This window comes from Suncus etruscus, chromosome 15 (genome assembly GCF_024139225.1).
Source record: "Suncus etruscus isolate mSunEtr1 chromosome 15, mSunEtr1.pri.cur, whole genome shotgun sequence".
NCBI lineage: Eukaryota > Metazoa > Chordata > Mammalia > Eulipotyphla > Soricidae > Suncus > Suncus etruscus.
The window spans coordinates 45,412,847-45,433,386 of record NC_064862.1 but is presented as its reverse complement, the minus strand read 5'-3'; the positions used below and the strand labels follow the sequence as shown (position 1 = coordinate 45,433,386).

Sequence of the window (20,540 nt, the reverse complement as noted above, 5' to 3'; positions counted from 1 at the left end):
AATCAAGAAAAAAATTAGACAATAGGTACAAATGTTCCAGACAAGACAGACAAAAGCCCATGTAATTCACAAGGGGACACCTGAACTATTAGTGTCATCTAGGGCAAGTGTCATTATGCCTATCCTCTCAAGCTCAAATATACAATGCTAGGGAGTTTCAGTCAATGCAGGGTCTGCAGAAAGGATCTGAAGGTCTCTGCTGTCTGCTCCAAGAAGTAAGAATGGTGGAAGCTCTTCACAAGAGTCCCCAGCTGAAACAGGGCCCTTGACAACATGTCTTTAGTCATATGGCAGCTCAAAGGAAACAAGATAGGTTGTCCTTATCTGCTCCATGCCCTATTTCAGGAAGGAAGTCCCACAGGAGGCCCCCAAGAGCGTCCCCAAAGCTGCGGGAGGAAGATCAGTGCTGGGCTGAGAGTCACTGTCTCTGAAGTCAGACACGCTGTGTGTAGGAAGAAAGGAAACTTCTGAGCAGAACTTTGGAGCCAATGTACAGCAGGGCCAAGGGCCTGGATTACATCCTGTTTGAGAAGAGTGAGGAAGCACCTACCACACTTCTGAAGTAGGGGCATAACTACCTCCTTCTACAGGTAAGACTGTGGGAAGGTGTCTGCTTCCTCACCGTGGCTCACCTCTGATTTACAGTAAAAAAAGTCCTCTGGGCAAGAAACAGTGTTACAGGCCATGTTTTGCACAAAGGGCTCTGGTTTATCCCTTGAGCTACATGGTCTACCAGGCACCACCAAGAGTAGCCCTCTTGCACTACTGGGTGTTCACATCCCACCCACCCCACCACCAAAAACAATCCTTATACCCGGACATCCTGCAAACCAAAAAGTCATCAGAAGAAAGACAAGACTCACCTGTCTCAGGATGGACAGCTAGAAAATGCAGCAAGCCATAATATTCACAGGGAATTTCATTGACAGAGCAGACAACAAATTTGCAAACCAAAGCAAAGGAAGGCTGCTATCATATTTACCTTCAATCTGAAATAAAGCCGTGTGTTTCCGATGTGTACACAGCTCTGCACCACAATTATTTCCCAACACCTTTATTACTACAATACACGGACCTTAGAGCAAAGCAAACCTGGACTCCAGGAACTCAACCCCTGCTGGTAACTGATGCGAAAGGAAGTTCTTACCAACTGTCCTGATAAGGAGAGCAGGTGAAGAGCTGGAATCAAGGAGACCAGCGGTGCCCTGGAGAGCTCTGAGTGAAACTACTGCTCAGATAGAGGGAGCCAACCTTACAGGGGCTGAAACTGTCCCTAAGAGGTTGCTGCAAATGGAAAAAAACTTGAGTTCACCATGACAGGACAGTGGATCCAAAGACTTGACAAGAAATTTGGTTCCTCATGGTCATGGAGTAAGAAGTGAATCACTACCTCAAGAAGAAGGGCCATGGGGCCAGAGAGATAGTGAAACTGGTAGTATGTTTGCCTCACTCGTGACCAACCCAGGTTCAATCCCTGGTACCCCATTATAGTCCCCCAACACCAAAAGTGACCCTTGAGCACAGAGTCTGGAGTAAGCCCTGCCAGGCGTAGCCCCAAAGAAAACAGAAAAAAAAATGAGAGGTCACATTTTTATTCCCTTTTGGAAGACCCAGGCTATTGGTACAGAAGATCACACTTGCTTCATGAGTAGATCAATACCTGGGTGCCTGTCGATGTTGAGCTCCCCTCAGTTGCCTCCTGGTGCTTCTTTCTAAAATATGCAGAGGAAGGAGAAGCCTCAGGGTATCTGACTAACTGTCTCTATAAGCTGACTTGGATATCACCATGGCCTTGTGACCACTTATCTATCTCACTTCTCTTAGTGAGAAGTTCCTCGAGGAACATGACACATTCACTAGTCTGGGACATATTAGTCTAGTACATCAGGGTTTGACTCACAAAGTCATCTGGGCAAGGCCCTCTTCTGGCACATGTTCTCTCCCCACCTAGCAGCCCTTTCACCACCAGAATCACAGACCTGATGGTTGACTTTCTCTACCCAGAGAATCCCAGAAAGCATCTTTTCCTTTCGTTTGTCCTCAAAATAATATATATTTATATTTACACCTGTGTGTGTAAGTTTAATGAATGATGAAGGAATAAGTAAACATACACACATAAAACCAAACCATTTCAAAATGGCTCAGAAATTACATGGAGTCACAAAATGGTAGTGGTGACCAGAGAATGGTTGTGATGTTCTTGTAGGCCACAGTGTATACACATGGTTCCTGGGGTGACACTGATTGTCTCTGACACTGTCAAGAAATGTGCCAGGAATCAAAGTTCCTGTTCTTAAAACCTATCTGCTCTACATGCAATGAGGCATTACTAAGCATTGAAGGGAAATGAGCCATCAGACCATAAAAAGTCATGGAAGAACCTTAACCTCATAAGCCTAAGAATCACACCACCAAGTAGAAAGATCATTGGCTGTCAGGGCTTGGTTTGTTACTGCTGGTGTATATTTGTGTGCATGTGTGTACTCGCACGACTGGGAGTAAACAATGATGTGTGTTGGTGGAACACAGGTTTTTAGGGCAGTGAAAATTCTTGGTATGATACTCTAATGGCAAATACATGCCATTTTATATGTCCAAACCCACAGAAGAAAAAAAGCACTAGAAGTGAATGCTGATATAAAATGGGTTTTGCTTCATAAATGTAACAAAATATAGAGGCAAACCATAATGTTCCTAACGCGAATGTGGATGCAGGAAACCCAGTGTACTACCTATTCAATGTATAAATTGAAAATATCCTAAAATATAACACCTAATTTATGATTTCTAAAATAAGACAATTGTCTGCAGGCTTGTGTCTGAAGGGAAACTCCAGCAATACATGTTGCTAAAATGTGAGTTTTATAAACATCAATGAAGAGGAGTCAAGTCAGAGCCAGGGACACCTCACACACCCTGAATTCCAAGTAAAGATGGGGACTGTGACCTTCCTTATCTGGCCCAGGGACAACCTCCAAAAAATCAGATGTTTGTCCCATTCCCACATCTCAACACAGTAAAGCCCCTTCTGAGAAACAACAAAAAAAAGCTTCACAATTTGCACTCACGATCTTGTCTAAGTCACTAACTAAAATCTCATGGGCACATTTTCCTGAGAGGCACGGGAGGGTCTTCACAATACTTTAGTAAACACAACAGGTGTGTCCTAAATGGAGACCCTCAGTGGGCTAAACCATAGAATTGTCTGCTCTTAATAAAGTCACTGCAAGAGACTCAAGTCTGCAAATCCCCATCTGCTCTGTGCTCAGTGATTCAACTACAACCCCCTGCTGGACTTTAACTCCTGTTACTAAGTACAGTGTCTGAGAAAAGACCTCTGGCGAATTCTAGTAGAATTTGCAATGGAATTTGCAATGGAAAGCACACAAACTGCAACTCAGAGAACTACGGTAAAGTCACCTACTGGGAAGAAATATTAATATTTCCATTGAGACCTGCAAAGATCTGACCTAATTAAAACCCTTCTTAAGGAGCACATGACCCAGGGCTGGAGTGGTGGCATGGCGGTAGGGCGTTTGCCTTGCACGTGGCTGACCTAGGATGGACCGAGGTTCGATCCCCTGGAGTCCCATATGGTCTGCTAAGCCAGAGTGATTTCTGAGTGCAAAGCCAGGAACAACTCCTGAGCGTCACCGGGTGTGCCCCCCCCAAATAAAACCAATAAAAAACAAAAAAGGACCACATGTCCCTTCAAAATGATACCCACCAGACTCATGGGACCAAATGACAGTTACTCTGGACATGAAGCCCTAACAACCTCCCCACTGCCCACCATGCTTCATTGCAACCTCTCCCCTGTCACATACTCCTGCTTGAGGGGAGGCCTCGCCTCCCACTCTACAGATGGCCATTGGAGCCCCAGTCAGCAGTCCCAATATGGCATACTCACCTGCTTTGTTCCGTCTCCAGGGCCACGTGGTCACTTGTACCATATAGTGCTATCCTGTTCTTCTACTACTTTCATTTGACAAGAGGAAATGCCAGGCTCCTGGATCATTCCTGGGAGCCCTGGCCTTCCTACACAGGCAGGAGCAACACCTCCTGTTTCCAGGTTCTGCAGGTTCTAGTGCTTGCCCTCGATCACATGAAAACCAAGGGCGTTGACTACAGTCTGAGCTGTGTAAAGGATGAGTGCTACTCCTGCCCTAACAATCCTGACCAAGGATCCTCAAGAATATGGTCAGGTTTCAGAGAGAAGTGGCAGTGCTCTGGAGTCCGGGCAGCCTCTTCTCTCACCAAAAACCTTCCTTGCTCCATAAAGTGGGCCAAGTACTCAAGAGTGCCCAGCTCACTCACCATGCCAGCAGGGCCAACCACTGTGATCAGGTAAGTCCTTATTGGTCCCAGAAAACTAGTGGACTCCAGAAATGTGGAGATTCCCACAGAGGGGGAGGTGCTGACAAGTCCAAATTCCACGATTTCTCCCAATGGAATCTCTCCCTTTCTGACTAGAGAGCACCAGGAAGGTAAATGTACAGGAAACGGTGTGAGTGCCCACTTGTGGCCAACGTAGTGTGAGAGGCTGGAAGAGGTGAACACATGTAGACAGACTTTATGACTCTACTGGCTCATGACCAAACCCTGTTTCCAGGACAACCACAAACAAACATACTGCACCCAATCCTGCCTGCTACGTGGCACCTGCAGCTGGTATTATCCACCTGTTCCCAGGCCAACAGGTGGGAATGAATAAAACAGAGCGAGGATAGAAGTGGGGAGGAGAGAAATCCACCTGAGATGATTATGCCCCGGAAGTGCAAGTGTGGCTGTGAACTTTAGTGTATTAGTTAGGTGAGCAGGCGTGTAGAAGTTAGTGAATGATGATTATGTGACAGTGAGCATAAGAAGCATGTGAGGGGGCCCGGAGAGATAGCACAGCGCCGTTCGCCTTGCTAGCAGCCGATCCAGGACCAAAGGTGGTTGGTTCGAATCCCAGTGTCCCATATGGTCCTCCGTGCCTGCCAGGAGCTATTTCTGAGCAGACAGCCAGGAGTAACCCCTGAGCAATGCTGGGTGTGGCCCAAAAACCAAAAAAAAAAAAAAAAAAAGCATGTGAGGGTGTGTGAAAAAGTGATTGCTGGTGATTGCAAGGGTGAGTCACAGTTGGGCGTGAGTACATAAGAGTGTGAGTGTGCAAATATGAGCATATGTGTCTAGGTATGGGAATATGCAAATCTGAGCACGTGACATCTGCATGTGAGTGAGCATCTGTGCATAATTGAGAACAAGTATGAAGAAGTGTGTGAGTGTACACATTAGTGTGTGTTGTTTTAATATAAATTAATTAGTCCTAGTTTTGGTAGGGGGATGGTGAGGCCTTTTTTGGCTGGCTGGGCCCAGCTCCCACAGTCTCTATGGCCTGGCAGCTTTGAAGGTTTCAGCATGACGGCAGAAAATTTCACAAAGAAGTCAGATGAAGTTCCAAGAGTCGGCCAGTTTTATTTCACAGTCCTAACCTAACATATACATTTCCTCACATGGCTCCTATGCTAGCCTTTTCCAAGCAGCCACTTCTCTGCTCCTTCTCTGGTTCTCTCTGCCTCTCTCTCCCTTTCAGCTCCTTTTCCAGGCTTCCTTGCTGACTGACTCCCTTTGCTGATGCTACTGCTGATGCCTCTTTACTGTTGCTGCTGAATTCTTTGCTGACTCTAACTCTCCTCCTTATCCCCTATCTCCCCCACCTCAGTCAGCCTCCTCTACCTGCCCATTCCAGATGTGGATGATTCTGATCATTCAGTTGGGATAAATAAGAAGTTGGTGGGGGAGATACCCACAAGTGTGTACATATGAGAAGTGAGTTTATATGAATGTGTACAAATGAGTGATGTTATGAGTGTAAAAGTACCATATTTTCCAGTGTATATGATGACTGGGCATATAAGACGACCCCCTACTTTTCCTGTTAAAATATAGGGTTTGGGCTATATTTGCCATAAGACTACCTCTCTTTTAACGCACACCCAATGAAAATTTAAAAAGTAAGAGAAAAAGAGTAGAATCCTCAAAGTTTAACAATATGTTTAATAAAGCTAGACTTTGGAGTGCCAATAATCTTTCGACATTTGTCATTTGTAGTGAGTAACTGTGATTTTTTTAATTGTGATCTACATTGAGAGCAGGGAGAGGGGAGTCCTCCAAGAGCAGCTGCCTGGGGTGCAGTGATTAATAGGACAGCTAGAGAGAGACAGAGCACCTCCTCTGTGTCCCATAAAAGCTAAACAGAGGAAGCCAGAGAGATAGCATGGAGGTAGGGCATTTGTCTTGCATGCAGAAAGACGGTGGTTCAAGTCCCAGCATCCCATATGGTACCCCAAGCCTGCCAGGAGCTATTTCTGAGCATAGAGCCAGGAGTAAAACCCCTGAGCACTGCCGGGTATGACCCAAAACAAACAAACAAAAAGCTGAACAGAGTATTGAGCACTGGAAAGTCGCATATCAGCAATGACACCCAGCAGCTGGATGGGACGCAGTGCTCAGAAACTCAGCTCCTCTGTGTGCCCTGAAAGATTCATCAGGACAAGCAGAAGACTGAGTGATGATGCCTGGCAGCTGGATGGGATGTAGCAGTAAGAGTGGGGCGGATCAATGGTCCCTGAAGCTGGAGTAAGTTTCAGCATGCTGTATACTGGTGTATAAGATGACCCCCGACATTTAAAAAGTTTTTCATGGGTTAAAAAGTCATCTTATATGCTGGAAAATATGATAAGTGTACTATGTGATTGTGTGTGACCCTTAGTGTGTGAATTCCATAAGCATGTTTGTGACTGAATTGTGAACATTCAAGAGTCTGTACATGTAGGCACAAATGAGTAAATATGTGAGTGTTTATGAGAATAAGTAAAAGTATATGTGTGGGAGTTCTGTGAAAATATGAGTTATGTAGTATATGTGAGAAAGTGTGAAAGATGACTGTCATTGAATTACATTGTATAAGGGCTAAATATATGTGTGAGTGGGGGTAGGAGTGAGTTTACATGTAAAACATTCATGTGCACACACATAATACAAGCCCACTCTGCAGCTTTGTCCCCTAAAGTAAATGATGGTGTTTCACCTCTATTTCGAAAGATGTTTGCACCAATATTCAAGACCTCAGAGGGGCGACGCCCCTGGCTGAACAGGGCTTTTTCTCCGACAAGAACCATCAATGCCTATAGCTGGGGATTCGTTTGGCCTGAAGATAGAAGTTTGATTACTAATGAAAGCATCATTATACCTCAGTTCTCTGAGGACATTATCTAACTTATTTCCAATTATCAGTACTACCCAAAATGAACTCAGTTGTTTGTTGTTTTTTGTGTGTGTGTAGTTTTTGGGTCACAACTGGCAGTGCTCAGGGGTTATTCCTGGCTCCAGGCTCAGAAATTGCTCCTGGCAGGTGGGGGACCATACGGGATTCAAACAGATGACCTCCTGCATGAAAGGTAAACGCCTTACTTCCATGCTATCTCTCCGGCCCCTGAACTCAGTTTTTGCCATCACTTCTTACAAAGTTTCACTTTGGATAAAACAACAAAAAATGACATTTCCCACAATCATCTCTGGAAGCATATGTTTATAACACAGATACTGAATAAGCCTGCTATCTTAGAGTAAAAGGAAATTACAGTTCAATAAATTTGAATAGCCACAAATTGTAATTGTGAATGAACTCTACAGAGTTCCACAGAATTGCACCTACCTGACATAGCATGCTTCAAATGTTCAGCAGTACAATGACTGATAGCTCAGACCCTATGCCTGCCTTTTCTTTCCTCTTCTGATTTTCCAGGTAATTGTGAATAATCCAGGTAATTGTGTGTAGAGTTGACCTGTCCCTGTGTCTTTATCACCTGTAAATGCCCGTACACTGATGATCTCCTCTTATGAGGATGACAGTCAGCCTATCCTAGTGACTTCATCACCTTTTTCAAGATCAGCCTTCAAATGGTCTTATTCTGAAGTCTTGAATGTTCTAACTTTACCCATGTGATTGGGGTGTGAGCTATATTCAACCCAAAGGACCCATGCCCATGGTCAATGCAAAGCCAAGTCAGGGCTGAATGCTCTAGTAAGGAAAGTAGTTAACAGGGTCCTCTGGGCATGACCCACAAGTACTGTGACAGATGAAGCCAGGCACCCATAAAGCTTGTCCCATTATGTTGATCTGAGAGGAAAAGAGAAAGGTCCAAAGACAAACTTCGAACTCAAAACAACAGCAAAATCTCTACTAGGGCTGCACAAAATACAGACTTTCAAAACTTAATTAAGTCATCTACTTCCTGCCAGAGATTTTCTTTACCTTTCCTCCTGAGTGCTCTTTATCAGGCTTGACTCTGAAAGCCAAATGAGGCTCACAGTCTCCACTCTCCAGCAAATTCTGTTCCCCCACTGAACTCTGAGCCCAATTAAGCCTTCCTAATGCCCCTGAGAAAACACATGCTCTACAGAAACAATCAAACATTCTGGGTCCTGCCTGCCTTGTCTGAGAGGGGGCCTCTGAAGAGAGGGAAGGGGAGGAAGAGGTAGAGAGAGGGAAGGAGAGGGAGGGAGAGAGAGAGAGAGAGAGAGAGAGAGAGAGAGAGAGAGAGAGAGAGAGAGAGAGAGAGACTGATTTAATAGCCAATAGCAAGAGAACAATCTCCAACTCATGGCATTCCAGGAGAGGTTAGAAAATATCTGGCTGAAAATGTAATAGCTAAGAATAGATCCAAGGGAACCAAAGAGTCAACAAAATAAACTCCAACAGAAAACTAACAAGATACATTGAAATCAAAATGGCAAGAAAAATAGTTAAGTAAATACAGAATCAAGCCACTCTCTCAAATGAAACTTTTCAAGAATGAAATAGAACAAAACAAAGCACTGAATGAAAAGATCCTTTAGCCAAGAGTTCTCTAACTCTGCAAGGCTGTCACTCAGATTAAAGGGAAATACAAAAACAGTATCTGATGATCAATAGATGATGGCATTTGTTGGATCAAACCAAGCCCTGCAAAGAACTGTGTTGCTCCCTATCTCCCTCTCCCCTCCCCCCAAATAAATCCAAAATAACATTCAACAGCCAACATGCTGTTGAACAATATCCTCCTAGAAAAATGACAGCAAACTCCTTCAAACTCCTCTCAATGTCATGGGCTGGACTCAAGAAACAAAATCCAACTTTCCACGATTTACAAAAGATACCTTTGAACAAGAAACTCGGGCTCAGAATGAAAAAAATGGAAAATAATCACACAAGCCAGTGGTAGATTGAAAAACACAGGGACAACCATACTTGTATTAGACCAATAACGTTAGATCAATAAAGAAAGTACTAAGAGATAGGGGTGGGCATTACATTTAAGTTTAGGAGTCAATAAATAGATCAATAGGATGCAATACAGATCAATACAGATACACAAAATGTGGGAAAATGTTTATAAAGCAACAGGTAATAGAACTGTAAGATGTCCAAGGCAACACAATAGGGAGAGACACAGATGCCATATGGAATGACTAGGTAGATTAACTGGACAAAAAAAACAGTAAAGAGGAGCCGGAGAGAGAGCATGGAAGCAAGGCATTTGCTTTGCAAGCAGAAGGACAGTGGTTCAAATCCTGGTATCCCATATGGTCCCCAAGCCTGCCAGGAGGAATTTCTGAGCACAGAGCCAGTAATAACCCCTGAGCACTGCCAGGTGTGACCCCAAAACAAAACAAACAAACAAACAAAAAATCAGCAAGGATGGGTAGGAGTGATAACAGCGCTAGGATGTTTGCCTTGTACGCAGCTAACTCAGGACAGACCTGGGTTCTATCCCTGGCATCCCATATGGTCCCCTACGCCAGGAGCGATTTCTGAGTGCATAGCCAGGAATAACTCGAGTGTTACCGGGTGTGGCCCAAGATCTCTAAATGAGGAACTGGAAGAGCTGGGAAGGAGAGGCGGGTAATATGCTTTCCACATCCGAAACGCCAAATACATGTTCTTCTCCAGGACACATGAAAATGTTCTAGATAAACCATGGTAAGAAACAACTCGAGTATCCAGAAAGTCCCAAAACTAGAAATTATATCAAATATATTTTTATAACACAAGGAAGACAGATAATAATCATCAAAACAGGAAATTTTCCAACATTTGGAAACTGGAACAACATATCTTTAAATAAATCATTTGGTCACAAAAAGCAAATTAAAGAAGAAATAGAACACACATAAACACTATGCAACCATAAGAAAAGATTAAATCAAAAGTAGATTAAGAACTAAAACACACACACACACACACACAATGCGACCATAAGAAAAGATTAAATCATGTGACTTGTTGCAGCCTGGATGGAGCAGAAGTGGAGGGAACCATGGTAAGCAAGGGAAGTCAGAGGAAGGACAAATACCAGATGTTCTCATTTACTTGTAGTACATAGTAACAAGAAAGGGGAATGGAGGTATCAGATTACAGCCCTCATTATAGAAATGAGAATCTGAAGGAGAAGCTAAGGGTGGGGAGAAAGGAAGTGGGTAACAGCAGAAAGGGTATTTCTGAAAGGCTAAAGTAAGGCAACCATGTACATCAGAACTGGTAAGAGTCAACATTCTAAAAATATACCCAAGTACAATAAGTTGGTTAGTTAGTTGTTTTAGTGAGGCAAGGTAGTTTTGTTTTGGTTTGTTGGGTTTGTTTTTTGGGCCATACCTGCAATGCTCATTGGTTACTCCTAGCTCTGCACAGGCCAATCAGAGTTCCATCCCTGGGAGCCCATTGATCACAGTTGGGTATAGGAGGGAGGAAAAGAAGGAGGGAGGAAAAGAGGGAGGGAGGGAGGGAGGGAGGGAGGGAGGTACGGAAGGTAGGAGGGAGGGAGGGAGGCTGGAAGGGAGAGAGGGAGAAAAGGGAGAGAGGGAATGAGGGGGGAGAGAGAGAGAAAGGCCAGAAGGGAGAGAGGGAGAAAAGGGAGAGAGGGAATGAGGGGGGAGAGAGAGAGAGAAAGGCCGGAAGGGAGAGAGGGAGAAAAGGGAGAGAGGGAATGAGGGGGGAGAGAGGGAGAAAGGGAATGAGGGAGGGAGGGAATAACGGAGGGAGGGAGTGAAGAAGGGCAGAAGGGAGGGAGGGAGGGAGGGAGGGAGGAAGGAAGGAAGGAAGGAAGGAAGGAAGGAAGGAAGGAAGGAAGGAAGGAAGGAAGGAAGGAAGGAAGGAAGGAAGGGAGGAAGGAAGGGAGAAAGAAAAAGATTAGAAAAAGAGAAAGAAAAAGAGGCATCAAAACCAATACATATATCACTGAAGAAACTAAAACCTTTTGTCTCCTAAAATAAGTTTTGTTCCTGTTTGCATTTGGATGACTGAGTCCCAGGCAGTCTGGTTCTGCCCATCACCCTGGGATGTGTACAGGTGTCCAATACTCTGCTTGGCCACCAGCTACTCTCGTCATGAGAGGGACATGTATTGTGAGACTTTCCTATTAGCAAATGCACCACAGTACAGCTGAGGAGGTGGGGTAGATGGCACCTTCCACCTCAGATTCACCATGCCAGCCCCATTCTACCCTGTCCCCCTCCCCAGCCTCACAGAACTGCATGTGATCACATCCCAGGCAATGATTACACCAGTGAATGCAATAATAAACACTTTTTCTAAAAATACTTCAAACCATTCCTCCCCCGAATGTGAAAACATAGAACATTTGTCACATCAGTCTCACAGAATATGACTATACAGGAAACTAAAAGACTTCGAAAGTGTCACTTTCTGAAGCCGAAGAGAGAGTACAGCAGCTACAACACTTGCCTTAGAAGTGACTGACCCAGGTTCAACCTCCTGCACCCTATAGGATCACCTGAGACCTACCAGGAGTAAGCCCTGAGCACAATTGGATATAATCCAGAAACAATAATAACAACAACAACAAAAAAAGTGTCACGTTATGCCACTATGCACACATGTTGATATTTTTGCTGCAAATGAAACCAAACACGTCTTGGAGCCGAAGTCAGTCTGTTTCAGCCTCTGATGAGGCTGTGTGGGAAGTCAGGCGCTGCATGTGCAGCCCTGGGGTAACTGACAATCCTCACCTGCATTTTCCAGAATCACAGCCAATGCCCGTTCAGGGCACAGAGCAGTAGGGGCATCTCCTGTGCAATGAAGCTGCGCTCCTGAATACGCTGCTGACCGAATAGCATCTCAGAACCAGACAAACTTCAATATACGATGCTCATCCCAAATTTTGGGCCTAGGAGCTCTTGACAGCTAAATACCATGAAAGGGGCCTTTCTTGTTATATGTGGAAAGTGACTCTTTTACTGACTGCTTAAATCCAAAAGAGATTAGTAAGGGCAATCTACTAGGAAAGAGATCTTCAGGAAATGTGGGGCAAGGGAGCGCACAGGGATGCCCTAAAATGTGGGATTTAAAAATACTTACTAGTTCTTTCAGCTCATGAAAAACAGAAGCTACCACTCAGCTGTCCTTCAGTTAGTGGGTCACTAAACTGCTCTCTTCAGACAGCTGCATACCATGAGCACTAAAAAAGAAATGTTCGGGGCCAGAGCAATAACACAGCAGGGAGAGTGTCTTGTGCATGCAACCAACCTGGGTTCGATCCCCAGCATCCCATATGGTCCCCCAAACATCACCATGAGTAATTTGAGTGCAGAGCCAGAAGTAACTCATGAGCACTGCCAGTGTGGCCCAAAAACCAAAAAATAAATTAAAATTTTAAATAAATTAAAATAATTGTTCACTGGGGCCAGAGTGATATAGCACAGCCATAGGCATTTGCCTTGCATGCGGCTGACCCCAGATGGACCCCGGTTTGATCCCCAGCATCCCATATAGTCCCCCGAGCCTGACAGGAGCTATTTCTGAGTGCAATACTGAGAGTAACCCCTGAGCACTGCTGAGTGTGGCCCAAAAACAAAAAAGAAAAGAATAATTGTTCGGGTCATGAAAAGACATAAATTTGTATTACTAAGTAAAACAAATTCATTTGAAAAGACTATATAGTGTATGATTCTAAGTCTCTGACATTCTGGAAAAATAAAACTTTGGAAAGAGTGGTTGCCACTTAAGAGTGGAGGGGACAACTGGATGGACTGGTAGAAATGAGGAATTTTAGAGCAGCAAGATACTCTGAATGGTGATATAAGGGTGGACATGGGGGCCAAGTAATAGCACAACTCGGGTGTTTGCCTTGCATGGGGCCCAACCTGGTTCCAACCCCAACGTCTCATAGGATCCCCTGAGCCTACCAGGAGTGATTCCTGAATGCAGAGGCAGGAAGAACCCAAGTACCACCAGGTGTAGCCCAAAAAACAAACAGAAAATAGTGAACACATACCAAAGGCAGAGAATGTACCCCAAGGTGAATCCCAGTGAAACCATGAGCATCAGTTAGTGATCTATCAATACTGGCTCATGCTCCTACGTGGGAGCTGATGCTGGAAGCGCTTCCTGCCAAGTATCTGCCAATTTTATGTGCTTCCTCAACTTTGTTCTGAACCTAAAACTGCTCTATTAGTTCTTCAAAGCAAACTAACACAGTAGTCAAGCATTAAGTCCCTAAAAGTATCTATAAGGGTCCCCAGCCAGGCTCAGCTCCCCTATCCCAGAGAAGCCACACAGCGCACAGAATAGAATTATACTGAGGGGACTTATTAGGCCCGCCACAATTCCATGCTGGCCTAGATGACCTCAGAAAAACATTAGATAAACTAGCCAGTTTAAAAATTAACTGGCTTCTCCCTTTGTGCAAGGAGTGGAGAGGAAGGAGGAAGCAGGCCACGTAAACATTTACTGAGATGGCCAAAGAGGCAGGCAGGCCGGCCACAGGTCACAGCCCACGCTACTATCACAAGGCAGTCAGACCCTGTCCCCAGTCATGATGAATCTTTGAGTCTTTGCCATCACCTCTGAGAATGGAGCAAGAGAGTGACTGCTGGGACGTAAAGTTTTGGCAAATGATGGATAATCCTGGTCACTGAGCTAAGACATGATTTCTCACAACTCCCCTGTACTCCAGGAGAGGCCAATGATGCTGCCCAGTAAGGGTAGACATGAGAGACAATGACAGACATCCCTGTCCTTCCGCCCAACCAGCACTCTCCAGCCACTGGTTCCAGTGAGGCCTGAGTCCCGTCAGAACAGAAGCAACTACCGGACTGTGGGGTAAGGTACCACCTGCATCGGAACTTGGCTTTGAGCAACACAGATTAGTGGCTACATGTGTCCTTTCCCCTGTGCCGAGCCACTGAGACAGGGGTCAGGCATAGTAGGCACAGGCACAGAGGGTCCTGAGCAGCAGAAAGGACAAAGCACTGAATTGCAAAGGCAGACACCAGCTCCGACACCTGTGGGGACTGAGAGTCTGAGGGCCTCATAGAATAGTAAACTAAGACATGAAGATGGAGTTGGAGGAGCAGAGTGACAGTATAGTGGAGAGGCAACTAGCCTTGCATACGTTGATTCAGGATTGATCCCCAGCATCCCATAGAGTTCCCCCGAGCCCACAAGGAGAGATTCCTGAGTGCAGAGCCAGGTAAGCCCTGAGTGCTGCCAGGTGTGACCCAAAACTAAAGCAAAACAAAGGATAGGGGGGCCAGAATGATAGCACAGTGGTACGGCGTTTGCCTTGCATGCAGCTGATCCAGGATGGACAGTGGTTCGAATCCCAGCATCCCATATGGTCCCCCAAGCCAGGAGCGATTTCTGAGCACAGAGCCAGGAGTAACCCCTGAGCATCACCAGGTGTGGCCCAAAAACTCAAAAAACAAACAAACAAAAAAGGATATGAATATGGGCCAACACAGAACCATCATAGCCAGAACACAATGGGGCCCCAATCACCTCTATATCACAGCATTTTAGCTACAGTCTGGGGGTTCTGTACTTACAACCATACTTGCCATGGGTTCAGCTCATGCACGAGGATGCAGGACTCTGGGGAAAGACATCACTGTCCAAATCTCTGGGAAAAGCTGGGGCTCAGAGATGTTACCGCAGCCTGAGGGATAGAGTAACACAAAGCCCACCGGGGTTCTATCCCCAATACTGCTGAGAGTCTTCCAAGGCCTAGTAGGAGTGCTTCCAAGTGCAGGACCATGAAGGAGTAAGCCCTGAGCACTGCCACGTATGCCTCCCAAAAAGTATCTAAGATGTCACAGAAAATGAGAATAAACTTTTGGGAGTCAGCAAGACCTGATGTAAGTATGGGAGGGCCTGGTGGACAGTGAATTCCTGGGTAAATAGATAGGAGGTGTGGACAGAAGCAGATGCTGCTGTCATGCACAAACCCTGTATTTCATCAGAGGAACTGGCAACAGGATTCAAGTTCCCTCAGAGGGTTCACAGAATGGAGCCCAGATAATTCAGTGGCTGGGCCACTGAGGAACAGAAACAGAAGATCCTGATGCCCAAAAGCCCGGCACTGTCAAAAACCAGTCCTCCCATGCCTGCCTCTCTGTGGGATGCTCACGGGTAGCAATCAAGGACACTGCTGGCTTCCTACAGTAAGTGATAAGTCAACTGGACTCGGAAAAAGGAGCATCTAGAGATAAAGGTTCTGACTCAGGAGCTAATGATTAGGTGAGCAAGGCTGTGCTGATGTCTGACCCACCACTGCACTGGTGCAGAGGAAGTTCAGCTTGGACTTGGGACTTCTCGCAGAGTGATACCATCTGGAGCAGAGTCCATGCATAGAGAGGACAGAGGCTTGTCTTGCAAAGCCACTGCACTTCCTGAATAGATCAGAACTATAGCTCATGCCACAGACAAGGACAGGAAAGACTGTGAACAAGCAGGCCCCACACAGAGCTGAGGGAAGAGAAGTCCCGAGCTCTGTTCTTTTTTTTTTTTTTTGGTTTTTGGGCCACACCCTGTGACACTCAGGGGTTACTCCTGGCTATGCGCTCAGAAGTTGCTCCTGGCTTCTTGGGGGACCATATGGGAGCCGGGGGATCGAACCGCGGTCCGTCCTAGGCTAGCGCAGGCAAGGCAGGCACCTTACCTCCAGCGCCACCGCCCGGCCCCCCCCGAGCTCTGTTCTTAACGAAGCAAGAGTCTAGGCAGAGCAGGCCTCGTTACTATGTCATCCAGGTGGGCAAATGTGATCGACACAGTGCCCGGGAACACCTTGGGAGTTGTGTCCTCTCTGAAGCAACTGCAGCAGGAAGGGAAGATGTGAAGAAGCCATGGCTGGGGTATCAGTGACAAGGCTGGGGTTTCTCTCTGCATAGTGCTCCAGTTAGTTCCATGCAGAACAGAAACTGCTGCTCTCTGGGGACTCCACAAGGAACTGCAACTACCTCTCCTTTGTTGCCTCATCATCACCTGCTTCTGAAATCAGCTTTATTTCTATTTTTTTCTTTTTAGATTTTTTTTTTTTTTGGTTTCACATCTGGCAGCCCTCAGGGGCCACTCCTGGCTTTGCGCTCAGAAATCGCTCCTGGCTGGCTCTGGGAACCATATGGGATGGCAGGAATCTAACCACCATCCATCCATCCTGGGTCAACATGCAAGGCAAACATCCCACTGCTATGCCATCTCTATACTGCCCCCAAGCTTTATTTCTTAAACTTCCTTTTTCTCCTCTTGCCAGTGAAACTACCCGCAATCAGGAAATTCCAGCATCCAGACACAAGTTCCCACAATCTGGAATCTCAAGCATCCAACAATCAGACATTATATGACTTTCCTAAATCCTAAGTAATCAATACTAACAAATTGAAAGCTAGGAGCAACTGTCATGTGAGCACAAGGGTATTTACCCATTGTGAAAGGGAGGCTCTGGGGACTGAACTTACTCCAACAGACACAGAACCCACTAGATACACAGCAAGTCTCTACTGGGTCAGCCCACACCCTACAGAGCCTCATTCTCCAACACCTAGGAAGAGATGGTGCTGGGCTGGGCCAAGCTGACAATTCATTTTCACTGCCTGGCCTCTCCACTCACTTGGCTCCATCTGCAGGATGACCTCCACTCAGCTTCTAGTCTCAAAGCAGTCTGGGTAGTGGGGGCCACTGATAGAGGCTCTGACAAAAGGGTGAACTAGTAATAACTTCATAGACATACACACACACACACTTTCATGTCTACAAGGTGCACTAATAATAATTCCATGGACACACACATATACGCACACACTTGTGTGGAGAAAGTTCACTAATACTTGTACTAATAATACCTTGAATACACACACATACATGCACACACTCATGTAGACAAGGTTCACTAATAATAACTCCATAGACACACACACGCACACACAGGTCTACAAGGTGTACTAGAAACAACTCCATGGACACACACTCGTGCATACAAGGTCCCCTAATAATAACTCTTTGGACATATAAACACACTCATGTCTTCAAGGTTCACTAATCATAACCCCATGGACACATATGCACACAGACCTGTGTTCACTAATAACTGTATGAACATACACTCGTGTGTAGAAGGTTAAGGTATACTAATAATAACTCCATGCTGGCCAGAGCATCTGCATATTTCAATTAAATTAATTTCTAAATTTATTCCATCTTGACTGTAAAAAGAAAATAAAACCAGGCCTGGAAAATATGTAGTTTCTGTGTGTGTGTGTGTGTGTGTGTGTGTGTGTGTGTGTGTGTGTGTGAATGGCTGTGTGCCTATGATAGTTTATACATCTGACTGTGACTTGTGCACACGAGCATGTGTGCATAGACATGTGCCCAGACATGTGCACATGTGCGAGTGCAAGTGTAAGAAGTGTGCCTGCAGGTCTGCAGTTCCCAGGTCCCACGGTTAGAACATGCCCACTGAAGACATCTCAGAGCACACTGAGGTCTGCTTTCTTTTCTTTTTTTTTTTTTTTTTTTTTTGGTTTTTGGTTTTTGGGCCACACCCAGAGGTGCTCAGGGGTTACTCCTGGCTATCTGCTCAGAAGTAGCCCCTGGCAGGCACGGGGGACCATATGGGACCCCGGGATTTGAACCAATGACCTTCTTCATGAAAGGCAAACGCCTTACCTCCATGCTATCTCTCCGGCCTCTGAGGTCTGCTTTCACTCAGTTCCCCTGACCCAAGAATCTGCTGAAACTCTAAGGACACTCAGAGGCACAAAATTCCAGATTTTCTACACAGAAGTTTCCCATCTTCTCCATCCACACAGTGCCAGGCCACTATAAGAGCCATTGGGCCAGAATCCCATCTCTTCAACCTCCTGTTTTAAAGAAACCCCACAGATCGTTGGCACAGCACCCAGCCAGCAGGGCAGGGTGCCTGTATTCTGGCCCCACTGACACTGAGGGCAACCTCAAGTCCAGACTGTGTGGGAGTCACAGACCCCAGAATCCTGGAAGAAAACCAGAGCCCATTCAAGATCTGTCTGCATGTCCTCCCCATGGGCTATTCCCAGGCCTCTTCAGCAAGGAGTCCCCCCAATCAGTCAAACCCAGCAGCTTTCCAGTGCTTCCACAAACCCATGTGACAAGAGAACTTCCCCCAGAGAATTTACATACTGAAAAATGAAACCTTGAGCCATTGCCCAGATTCTGGCTACAGGCTGGAACCCATGATCAGTCTACAAACAGCCTCTCCACGAAGGTTAAATCCAGGCTGAACCCAATGTTGAACCCAGGCTGCTGCCTGATGCCTCTATTCCTACCCCTCACACACCAAGAAGCAGCCTGTCCAGTAATTAGAAACAAGAGATCATCTGTCATGGGGAAAGGACTATGACGCGGTCAGAAGAAAACTGTTTCTTCAGCTGAAACCAAATGCTCACCAGTTATTTTCTATAATGAAAAACATGGATTTCATAGCTCCGCAGCCTATTCCCCAGCTGAAACATATACATCCTCAGGGACAGAACCCAGCAGTCATTTCTTAAGAAGCTTCATTTCTAAGGTTATGGCTGAAGGCTGTCCCCTTCTGTGCTTATCATTTATCAAAGACCAATTCAACTATAAAAAGCCCCATGGGAAAGTAATTCGACCCTTACCTTGGCTTCACATTTCTTGTGGCAGGAATTCTTGCAGGCTGGAAAAAAGAAAAAAAGAATGTAGGAGTTGGCCTGTCTCTACAATTTTTTTGCGTCACCAAACTCAATCCTTGCAGAAGTGCATATTTAGGAAGGGGCCAGGGCTGGCTAGAACACAGTGCCAGTAACAACAGACTTAGCATGGATATGAAAAACAACCACCCCCATTGCATGCACAATCCCATTGATTGGGGGTTGGGAGGCAAGAGGAGATTCTACCAAACTTGCAGACATCAATTTCTCCAGGGAACATACAACTGATTCAAATCCCTGACATAGAAATGTGATGGTCCTGAGCAGCAAAAAGCATCAGCACATTCTGCAATTGTAGTTTCTTCCAGAAGGACAAAAAATAAAAAATAAAAACAAATAAACATAAATACTAAAAAATGCCCCCATGGCCCCCATGAGAATCAGAGCTGGTGCCTTTAAACAGAGCACTGTCCTTCCACTTACAGACAGTCTAAGAATGGCTGTATGAATAAGTCTACATCTAAATTCCTCGGGGGAATCCTCCAATTGGGCCCATTGTGTAATTCAGAGAAGCATATGTAAGTCCAAGGCCCAACAATGCAGCTGAGGGCCAGAACCAATGAGATTTCACAGGCCCAGCCCACCAGAGATGCCACTGGGCTGACCCCAGAGACTTTGCTCGACCCCCAGCCACCCCCATGCCAATGCAGCCCTCCAGGGATGGAGAGCAAGACTGGAAGACACTGGAAAATCAAGCAATTGCACCCTGTTGTGGGCTCCCCTAATGGACTCCAGTAGCACCTGGAGCATTTTCCCCAAGATCAACCCAGGGTCAGCAGTGTCAGAGAAAAGAAACCTGGACCTTGGAGAAAGTGACCTGGGGGACTGCCCTCTGAGCTGCTCTGCCTATGGCTCCCAGTTTCTTCTTTAATACAAAGCCAAAAGGAAGCAACTCAGGGAGGATTCTTTGAAATGCTAAATATTTGGAAGTCTGCAGTATCCAAACAAGGCTGAGACCAGGAAATGGGCGCCTCAGGACCCAAACTTTCACTCCCCACACCCACCTCTCCTATCCCTAAGAAGGGATAAAAGAACAGACTAAACAACTAGCCTGTGGTTCATTCATGGCCACCAAGATTGGAAGTAGAAGCTGTCACCAGTCTTGGGTATCAAGAAGAGAATAACCAGGTCTTTTACCCTTCTGCAAGATCCTGTGTTTTCAATTGTCTTTTTAAGCGTCTGAAGTTTGTGAAGTTATTTACAATAACAAACATTTATTTTAAAGACAGTCAATGATTTTTGAAATCAAAATGGGTTTGCCTTTGGTATAAAAGTAGAAATAAAAAGGGCTTGTTTGGGGCCGAAGCAATAGTACAGCAATAGGGCATTTGTCTTACACACAGCCAATCCAGGACTAATGGTGGTTCGAATCCTGACGTCTCATATGGTCCCCCAAGCCAGGAGAGATTTCTGAGCGCATAGCCAGAAGTAACCCCTGAGTATCACAGGGTGTGGCCCAAAAAACAAACAAAAAAAAATAAAAAAGAAAAGGCAATTCTTTGGGC

General features: G+C 45.6%; 1 protein-coding gene across 2 annotated transcripts in view; it reads right to left on the bottom strand.

Annotated features, from left to right (window-relative positions):
* Window positions 1–20,540, bottom strand: part of TNS3 (tensin 3) — a 148,923-nt gene that overhangs the window by 120,720 nt on the left and 7,663 nt on the right. For both annotated transcript variants that reach the window (XM_049789605.1, XM_049789606.1), the window contains exon 2: window positions 18,964–19,001. The gene's annotated coding sequence lies outside the window, so the exon portion shown is untranslated. The remainder of the gene's footprint in view (window positions 1–18,963; window positions 19,002–20,540) is intronic.